Here is a 9,770-nt window from a genome sequence, read left to right as displayed (position 1 = left end):
GGCCACGCGGACGAGTTGTAAAGATTGGTGAATTCCAAACTCGAGAAAAGGAATAAGAGTATGAACGCATGTTAATAATTTAAAGAGTTTTTATGTGTAATTTCCATGCATTCTACGTGAGTTTTACGCCGTGATTTAGTATTAAAATGAGTTATTTACTGATTCCTTTAAGCATGATGATAAGTATGATCTTATGACGTTAACATGTATATTTAGTATGTAAAACCTACTCCTGCATTTGGTACCGAAGGTATGGTAAGGTACCCAATTATATGACGATCCTTGCTACCAAATGTATGGTAAGGTAAGCGGGATCCTACTCAGTTCTAAGTGCACGTAAGATCTTTATTATTGACGTTGATGATATCGAGCAAAAGGACTCTCTCTCAACTAAAGTTATTAGGGATTAAGCAAAAGGGCTTTCCCGCATGTTCAGAAAAAGGAGTTTAGGAATTTTATAAGGAATGTTGAAGAGTTTCAATTCAGGGTTTTGATTTTACATTTTCTAATTTTTATTTTTGAACCCTAAAATGTAAATGTAAATGTAAATGTTTTATTATAAACATGTTTACACCATGAGTTTATGAAAACATGTTTCTTTTAAAGAAGTCACTCACAAGGCATTTTTAAACTCATCATTTTCCTATGTTTCCTCCCCAAGTAGCGGTCGACGTCCAGAAGCCTAACAATTCTGTTAGTCAGTCACTTCTCATAAACTTTAGAGAATTTGAAGTTTAGGTGGCTCATCATGTCCTGTTAAATTTGGATTTTATGTTTATGTTGTGGGAATTAGGACAGAACCTTGAGTAGTTGTTGTAAATTAAGTATCTTACTATGTGAAGATTTGTATGCTAAGTTGACTTGACCTTTTGATAATAATCTGTTGTGAGTTATTAAACTGTTTATCAGGTACTAGGAGTACAGATTTATGGAAGTATGTAGGCAATAATTATCATAAGAGGGTTGACAAATGTTATTTTCACACTTCTCGAATTAGGAGGTAATTCGAGAAGGGGTATGACGATATGCCCAAGAGAAAAAATTGTAATCACCCATATGAACATAGTTATAAAAGTAGTAAAACATAATTGGTAGGCAATTTGAAAAAAATAGATTCCATAAAAATGAAGTTATATTTCATATTTTTTAAATATGTGTTTATTAGTAGATTTAGAAAATGGATTCCAATTTAAATTATTGTTTGAAACGTGTTTGATAGTATATTTAATAAAACTAGATGTAGTTACTCACTAAATTTGGTTGAATATAAACTATTATTAATTATTTTATGAACATGTTTTATGTAAAAAAAACAAAAAAAAACTTGTATAATTGTTATTAAGTTCATATAATAGTACATTACAAAATACATATTTAATTTAAAAGAAAATGAACCGATTCTACAACATGAAATACTAAATTTATTAACATTTCTCTATTTATCTTTATTAATCTAATTTTGCATTTTAAAATTTCAAATTCAAAATTAAAAATAATTTTAAAAAAGGTTAGTGATTATCTACTAAAAATGCACTAAAAGTTTGTACCAATCTAACAAATATTTTCTTAAAAAATAAGTTTATGAATTTGTACAAAGATAAGTAGTAACTAAGCATATGAGCTTTAGTCACCATAGTACTTCTACATCTGGCCATCAGGCATTTAACAAATTTTTTAATGATAATGCAAACCAAAATATTTTACATATTTACCCTTGATGATTTTATTTTTTTGAATGGAAATTAATGGTCACGTTTTAATAAGGTTTATATCGGTGGCTATCAAGTATCAAATCAAGTGGCCCTATGGATATATGATCACAAAAATTCACATTTAGGGATGGTTTGGATCGAAGATATTATTACATTTGTATAAATATTAAATAGCTAAATTTGAATATCTGAATTCTAAATATCTGGGATAATTAATATTTGTATTTGGATGTGTAGAATAATTAATACCTGAAAGTTAAGTATTTGTGTTCAATTCAATATTGTACATAGAAACTATAAATATAAGAGATCAGCTAAATTTAACGTTAACTAATTTAGGGTCGTTTTTAAATATAGAAAAATAAACCAAAATATTTACAAGATATATCAAAATTTTAGAACTATCAATGATAGACGTTGATTGATCAGTGTCTATCAATATCATTGATAAAAGTCTATCCGTGTATCAGCGTCTATGATTAATAGTTCTAAAATTTTGCTATATTTTGTAAATATTTTCAATAATTTTACTATTTGAAATAATTTTCCAAATATTAATGGTAAATATATTAGTTGAAAGTTATTAAGTCTAAATAATATATTTATATTTAATAATTAATTAAAATTAATAGTAATGAATGCTTGATATTAATTTATTAATTAATTAAGTTATATTTTATTGTTCATCTTCGAAACATAAAAATCTCATAGTTTGCAGGGTATTAAAAAACCCATGTCAAATGAGTTTTAAGGCTTCTTAGACAATAATATCATGAATTTTAAAAAGTAAAATTCTTTAAAACAAACAACAATATTAAATATTATGAAATCTCATAGAAAAGTCCGCGAAACAAACGACACCTCATTGTAAATTTGTGGTTATTACTAAAAAAAAAATTGTTTTCAAAATATACTTTTATGAATTATTAATCTACCTTAGAATTTGTCAAAAAAAAAAAAAAAAAAAAAAAAAACCCTTAGAAGTACTTGAATATAAAATCTCAGCCTCATATTGGAAAAAACAAACGACCATTATTTAATAAAACAAACAACCAAATGTCTTTTTCCTTTTTTTTTCTTTTTCTTTTTCTTTTTTTAAGATTTCTGACCGACATTTCTCCTAATTTAAAAGCCCATTATTCAAAGAAAACTCCCTCCATTTTATTTTATTTTATTTTTCCTTTTGTTAGCATTCAATCAAAGCAAATCACATTGGTAAAATATTATGGGGTACTTATAATATGGTGTATTTGTGAAATTCAAGAGGCCTTCAATTAAGCTAGATGGTGGTAAAATATTGATGGAGTATTTATGAAAGAATGAATGCAACTAAAAAAAATAACAAAATCATGTACTAGCCAATTGGGATAGAAATTTTAAATGTATGTTATGCATGTATATTTGATTTTTAATTTATTTTTTTAGTATAGTAGAAGTAATAGATCGAACCCCAATCTCTTAAGTTTCAAGATAAGAATGACATTTTAGTTGTTTTTTAGCTTTTACTTTGTGATATATATATTTTTTAGTTATCAAATATATTTTGTTGACATTTTTATGATAAGTAGATCGTATTGATTTTAAATCTTTCAATCCTTATACGATCAATGCTTTGTCATCTGTTTAGGTGTAACATATTTAAAAATTATGTTTCTTTTATATGAATATATACATGTATTATTCTTAAAATAAGTAGGTAGAATTAAACACAAAATTATCACTAACTGTTTCATTTATAAAACCAACCAATTAAAATTGAAATTATATATATATATATATATGGAAAAAAAAAAACTTATTTCACAATATATTTTTTGGTTTCATAGTTCATTTTAGGGATGTTCAAATAACCTGACAACTCGAATAACATAGACTACCCAATCCAAAATATAAGGGTTTGGTTGGATTAGTTTTGTTTTTGGGTTGATCCAACTCAATCCGAATTTTATATATATAAATAAAATATACTATATACTCTTTGTTTAAATTTCAATTGTTTTGTATTGATTAATTTATGAATCTTAAATAATTTTATTTTAAAATTGTTATGATATTTGTCTTTATTTAAAGTTTGCAATAAATATCTTAGATACTTGGTATTTAACCTTTTAATTTTATGAGATTTTAGTTATTAATCATGTGTTATATATAAATTTACATATTTTTAATTAAAAAGAAAAAAAATTATAACCCGACAACCCAACCCAACTCAATCAGAGAGTTAGGTTGAGTTGGGTTAGAGATTTTATTTGGATTTTTTGGTTTACAAACCCGACCAATTTGAATTGGGTTGGTCCAAAAAATACTCTTAATCCAATCCAATTCAATCTATGTACATTCGTAGTTCATTTTTCTAAAAAATTGCAGGAAAGTTATGTGATTATTTGCCACGTCCCCCCTCCCCCCAGGTTACATTTGTTCATACTTTATATATTGTGCTTAGAATAACTTTTAGGGAATTTTATATTTAAATAAAATCACCTCTTTTTTTTTTCCAATAAGACCCATCTTTAAAGAAATAGATGTCTTTTTTTTTTTTTTTTAACCGAAAGAGATAAAAAGGAAAGTTAAAAGTATATTTAGTATATAATTAGATAATAAATACATTTTTAAAAAGTTATAATAAATAAATAACACTTTTGACTCAAATTAATTTAAAGGACCATCATTATTCAAAACGTTGGAAAATGAATTATCCAAAAATGAATTTAAATAATTTATTTAAATAATTGAATGCATGTGGTATATGCAATGTCAATCACACACTAACGAATTTATTTAGGTCCTATTTGGTAATTATTTAATTTTTTTTGTTTTAAATTAAGTCTATTTCATCTACATTTCTATAATGATTTACATCTTTCTTAAATATAATGATTGAATTCTTGACCAAACTTCAAAAATAAAAACAACATTTTGAAAGTTATATTTTTTTAATTCTCAAAATTTAGTTTGATTTTTTAAGCCATAGGTGAAAAATATATAACAAATGAAGAATTTTGGATGTAGAGTGAAAATAGTGTTTATGAGCTTAATTTTAAAAAACAAAAACAAAAAACAAAATGATTACCAGATGGAACCTTAGTTATTTTTTATTTTTTAATTTAACAAATCATGAGAGTGTAAGTAAAACATTTGACTTCTTAATTAGTCGAGTCATATTTTTAAACATAAAAAGAAAAAAACGAAAAATATGAACATGATTTTAAGAAATTGAGACTTAAAAACAGTAAAAATATCGATACACATATTATCTTCTATATATAACATGACCATATGAACATCTAAAAATAAATATCAACGGAAATTTATATATTTTATAATATAGAACAATCCATAAAAGTATTTCAAATTTGTCGTACACGCACATAAAAATTAATTTTTTTCTTAAAAAGTGGGGACATTGAATATATAAATAAACAAATATCCTCCAAAATTAAAAATGATAAAGTAACGAAGAATGTTATTCGGCGTTACTAGTCACAAAAACTCGTGGTGAATGGTGGTTCGTGAATGTCTTATCCCAACGGCTTTATCTATTTATTTTCTTATTTTATGTCGTATCCATTGGCTTTATTGATGTCAAAATCTCTGTGTACTAAAAAATTGTCAAATCATTGTAGTATATATATATATATAATTGTTTACTACAATTTTTTTTTAAGATAAACAACCAACACCATTCAATTCAACCAACACTTCATTAACATTAAAGAGAGAGATTCTTATATGAAAAAACATCTTTTCTATCCAAGAACAACATTGAGATGAGATCAAAGCTATTAAACCATGAACATATTTGTTCTCCTATCTAGAAATACGAATATTAAGATTTTATTTGGTGACGATTTTATTTTTTGTTCTATATTTTTAAAAATTATGTTTGTTTTCTCATAAATTTCATATTGTAGTTCTTACATTTCTCGAATAATAAATCAAATTCTAAAAACAAAAATAAATTTTCCAAAACTATTTGTTCAAGTTCTAATTGATAACCATTTGATTTTTTTTTTTTAATTTAAGTCTATAAACACCAATTTCACTTCTAAATTTCTTGTTTTATTATTTACTACCAATATTTTCAAAAATCAAACTAAGTTTTGAAAATTTTTAAAAAATAGTTTTTATAAATTTATTTTTATTTTTTAATATGATTCGGAATTCAACTATTTTACTTAAGATAGATGAATTATACTTTAAGAAATTGAGAAATAAAAAATCAAGCTAATGGTTACTAAAAATGACTTTAGCATTCAAAATTTGGTTTGATTTTTAAAAATATTAGTGAAAAGTTGACAATTAAACAAGTAAATATTACAATAGCATTTTGGTCGTTTAAATCTTAAATTTAGTTTCACTATTAATTTATTATTAATTTTATAAAAAATCAAGTCGAATTTTAAAGGAGTGAAAGAAGTAATTTGTAAAATATGTATTTGTTTTTTAAATTTAATAAAAAAATTCAATCTTCTTACTTTAAAAAAAATAAAATCATTTAAGAAATTCAAAAAGATAAGTTTAATTTTTAAAAACCAAATAGTTAATAAAGCGGAAAAACAATATGTACTAGAAAAAGAATTGAAAAGCTATATAAAGTAAATTATAATTAAAAGATCTGTCGGTGGGTTAAAATATTGAATGAATTTATCGGTTGGTAAAATATTGAATGAATTTATCGGTTGGTAAAATATTGAATGACATAAATATCATTTCATAATTGTTCTATGTTCCACGCGGCGGACGTGTGCTGTGGGTAAGCCCATTAAAGTAAATGTGGCAACTTTTGTTTTGTAGTTTTTTAAAACAATACTTGGTTTTTTCCCTTAATTTATCTATAATAATTTTCATTTTTTTTTTGAGATAATGTTTATATTCTTAGCTAATTTTAAGAAGAAAAAACCTATATTTTTAAAACTTGTATTTTTTAGCTTTTAAAATTGAATTAAAAACCAAATGTTAGTTTTCAACCATAACTATAAAGTACATATGACTATATGAGTGAGTTTTTATTTATTACTATTATTACTTTTATTATCCGGGAGGCATATATATATATATATAGATAGAGTTGCTAGAAAAGTTTGTTCCAACAAAGAAATAAATACAAATTCATGAAAAAAGTGAATAACGTCAAAGTATACGAATAATGTCAATCACATGAACAAAAGAAATGTGATATGTCGTGTGGACCAGTTGAAGTTGGTACAATTATTTTTAGGAAAATAACCAATTTCAGTTTCGTCCATATAAATTTATCAACATATATCATTCGAACCATGAAACTTTCTATTTCATACAATTATATTTAATTTAATTAAATATTATTGTATTTTGATACAAGTCGATGATTAGATTTGATTTATTTTACTAAGTTCTACAATTACAAACTTTGATAACATATTATTAAATATTTTCGACATGTAGACATTTTCATCAACATTTAATATTTTTATGGTTTCGATTTTAACATGGATTGAATCGACATTTCATTATATACCAAAAAAAACCAAAAAACATAAACAATAAGTAACACAATTTCATTGATGAATGTGAATATAGTATAGATAAAAACATTTTAACTTGTATAAAATATAAAATTGTTTGATTTTAATTCAAATAATTTTATTTGACTTTTATTGTTTTATAATCTTTTAAAAAATATCCAACGACATTAGCATTTTTTAATATTTATATTGATTTTTTCTTTTTCTTTTTTTTTTTTTAAAAAAAAATTAAGCTCTCTAACATTTTAAACTTTGACGGAGACAATACCTTTTTCTAGGATTTTTTTTTTAAATATTGTATTTTGAAAAAATAAGTAGAAAAATATAGTGATTTTGAAAATATTTAGAAAAATGTGGTAATGCGGCAGAGATATATAGAAGGTAAAGATTTGACAAGTCGATCAATTAATAAAAAATAAATAAACTTATTCAACTAAATTATGACAGAGAATTGAAGTCTCGACCATCCTTCGACTGAGTTAGATCAAAGTTGAAGTCTCGACCATTTTTGGCCCATTTTTAATTTTATCAAATTCTCTCTCATTTTGATTCTTTTTTCCTCCCTCCAAAATAACACAAAGTGGCATGCTAAATCAATCAACACCACTATGTTTTTTTATTTTTATTCTTCCTTTTTTTTTTTTTTGTTGATTTTGGCATAAACCACTATGTTTTGGTTTTAAATTAAAGTTTTAACTTTTAAATTAAGATAGATTTAAATCCATGTTTTTTCAACATTCTTTCCTTTTTTAGTGTAAATTTCAAAGTGTAAAATTTTGAGTTTTATTGAATTCAAACTCGAATTTAAATTAACACCTTTAATTTATTATTCAAACAATTGAAAAATTCTTGCTAAAATAAGCATAGTTATACTGACATAAAAAAATTGTACCATCTTCATAAGAATCATGTTTATCACGCTAGATGTCTATTCAATCAGAGTTGCATGAGTTTTTCTAACAACATTGGTCCATCAGAGTGCATCAATAGAGTCCTCAAAGGAGGAATGTTGTCGATAAATTTTCTCGCTCAAATAACATTTTACAAATGTGTAAACTATTCTGAAAAAAGAAGATAAGAAATAAGAGTTGCTTTGGAGTGTTAAGATAAATACACCTGATAATAATAATAAAAAAAAATAATCAACAATTCATTTCAAATGTATTTGTAATACTAAGTGAGTAAATATTTAGATACGCAACACGAAAAAAAAAAATTAAAATGGGCTGCAAAGATCCAATAAATATGAAGTACAACCATATGATCAATACGAATGTGTGTTTCTATGAAAATCGGACGTCACAACCTTAATGCTAAATGATGAAATGTTCAAATATTGAGTCTAATAGGTCTGACTGGTATTGTTCATGTAACAATAGTAAGCATTTGGCATTTCATGATGGTTTGTTCACGATTTAACATAAACTATAAAGAATTTATTGAGGATTACTATAAATTGTCAACATACGTTGTATGCTACTCCTCAATTCCAACTTATACCGCATGAAGATTATGCGATCACACATCCTAATATGCTTGTATTACATGTTAACCCATCGTTGTTGAGGAAACTTGATAGATCAAAGAGTTCATGATACCATAATGAGATTGACGGGACAAAACCAAGGATGTGAATTTTGTAATCAACTAGGTCACAATCGAAAGAAGTGTCATTCATTACAAAGACAGGTACCAGAGAGTTAGGAATTTTTATTGTTAATTTTTTTTATCTTGCAATTAATATTTTTATTATGTAATCAATATTTTTATTATAATTTATTATTTAAGTTCTAATTTATTTGTATGTTTTACTCGTGAACTAAATAATTTTTTTATTTTATATCATGGCTTTAAATCCAGAACCGATTGATGTTTTATACCATCAATCTATTCCTCGATCATCAATTGTATGGCAAGATCGTACTACAAGCGAGATGTACGGTAGAAGTCTAGAGGCGGTTGTTTATCACACTATCCTACTCCACCGTAGAATACTACCACTGCTTCGTACACTATCCTACTCCACCGTAGAATACTACCACTACTTTCGTACATAGGAATGCTCACGATTCGGTTCGGTTCGATTTGGGATTCAAACCAAACCAAACCGCAAATTTTAAAAGTGTTTTTATGGAATCGAATCAAACAAAAACTGAACCGAACCGCATACATATTTTTTTTGTTTTAATTTTTATGATTTTTCATATTTTCTAAATTATATACATGCAAATAAATATATATATATATATTGTTTCTTAATATATTTATTAAAATAACGGTTCCGTTCAGTTTCAAATCAATTTTAGAATTTGAAGAACCGAACCACAATAATTTGGTTTGAAAATATATTAAATTGAACCGAACCACATTAATTCGATTTCGAATCGGTTCTGGTTTGATTTAATATTTGATTCGATTTTAGAGGTTTCAATGATCACCCCTATTCGTACATCAGGATTTTATGGAGTGGCCATATTGGAATTTATTCAGATAGATTGGCATGTCATCGCTGGATTGATTGAGAGATGGAGGACGTTTCATGTGCCTACTGGAG

The sequence above is a fragment of the Benincasa hispida genome, chromosome 10 (assembly GCF_027475165.1).
Source record: "Benincasa hispida cultivar pf3 chromosome 10, pf3_genome.v1.1, whole genome shotgun sequence".
Taxonomy (NCBI): domain Eukaryota; kingdom Viridiplantae; phylum Streptophyta; class Magnoliopsida; order Cucurbitales; family Cucurbitaceae; genus Benincasa; species Benincasa hispida.
The sequence above is the reverse complement of the archived record's forward strand: the minus strand, read 5'-3'. Positions refer to the sequence as shown.